We start from the raw sequence: 1600 nt of genomic DNA, 5'->3' as shown, positions 1-1600 counted from the left end.
CACAGAGACCACTGTATATACTCGTATTATTGTAAAAATGAACATAACTTCTCACTTTCAGGAGTTTGGAGGTGATTCCAAATTGATAGAAGAGACAAGGCCACCAACCATAAGCATACACTCACACATGCTCACAGACATCATATTTGGAGATATGAAAAAGGCTGGGCTTATTGCAGGTTGATACACTGGTTCAAAATCCCAGGAAAATCTCCAGCCCAATACCCCAAGGGGAGGGAGATTAAACTGTGATGAACCTAAAATTCAGTTTCTGTCTTCTATCCACAAGAGAGCTAAGAACAAATAGTGGAGTTGATTTTTTTTTTTTTTAATGAAATAGGTTTCCAGTTTAGTTTTGTTTTACAGTACAAAGATCTTCTTCTTCTTTTTTTATGCCTAGGATGCAATAAATTCATAGAGAATAGTTTCCAACAGCTCACATGTGAGCTCATTGGTTCTCACAAATCTTCTCTGGGTGGAGCTTTAATTGAGCCCACGTATCTCTCTCTTTGGCTCCCTTCTTTTTCTGATCATTTTCCTTCACACGTTTTAGGAAGCTGTCTTGCCTCTTAAAGTGCTTAATATATTCAATACATACATTAATTCCCTTGGCAAGAATCTTGTCCTTGTTTGTTTACAGCAATGCCAACAGCATGATGGTTCACACTGTAAACTACTCGAACTTTGCCATGGGGATACTTGTGGGGCATTTCTTTCTGAACAGTGCCCATTCCCTTGACATCAACAATATCACCACTCCTGTATTTGATAGATCCACATGCATGTAGCCAAAGAAGCAACTCCATGTTTCCTAAAAGGCCCTGAGGATGTGTGATGGGTGCTTCTCCCCTTTCCCTTTGTGTTGGTCATTTGGCAAATTACTAGAAGATAGCACTCCTGGCCAAAAATAATAATAATTTTAAAAAGCAGTTAAGGTTTCAACTCACCTGACTTGGTGAAAATCACATGTGTGTAATAAAATTTCAGCTTTGAAAAGTCCCTAAATCAGCTGTAAAATAGAATAGATGTGCCCATACTTACCCGCCTCTCTATAGACATTTTTGGAAGTCAGCCTAGCCGGTTAAAGTATCTGGAAACACCAGGATCACACCCGCTGCAGCAAAATGAATACACCATGACGGGCACATGGCAAATGAAACCAAGTGAGCAAAGAGCAGAGTCACCTTTCCAGTCTCACTTTCTCCCAGGGTAGAATCCCCTGTACTAGTTAAGTCACTGCATTTTTAAATCCTAAATCTCTATTCTGGCAGATCCTATCTGCCTCTCTGCAAAGAGACAAGCTTGTTTCAAAAAGTTCCCTTTTCCAAAAACTATCTTTACTAATGCATAATCTACAGACAATAAAACACATCTATCCTAAGGTTGGAGAAAGAGATGGCAACCCACTCCAGTGTTCTTGCCTGGAGAATCCCAGGGACCGAGGAGCCTGGTGGGCTGCCGTCTATGAGGCTGCACAGAGTCGGACACGACTGAAGCGACGCAGCAGCAGAAGCATCCTAAGGTTACAGTTTGACAAATGTATACACCTGTGTGACTATGACTGTGTTTTTTTAATTGATTGTTTTTCTGATATTTACTT

General features: G+C 40.4%; 1 pseudogene; it reads right to left on the bottom strand.

The window, feature by feature from the left end:
* Nucleotides 1-396: 396 nt before the first annotated feature.
* Nucleotides 397-870, bottom strand: LOC106700685 (large ribosomal subunit protein eL21-like; annotated as a pseudogene).
* Nucleotides 871-1600: the final 730 nt, after the last annotated feature.

Source organism: Bos mutus, chromosome 26, assembly GCF_027580195.1.
Source record: "Bos mutus isolate GX-2022 chromosome 26, NWIPB_WYAK_1.1, whole genome shotgun sequence".
NCBI lineage: Eukaryota > Metazoa > Chordata > Mammalia > Artiodactyla > Bovidae > Bos > Bos mutus.
This window is presented reverse-complemented; position numbering and strand designations above follow the sequence as displayed.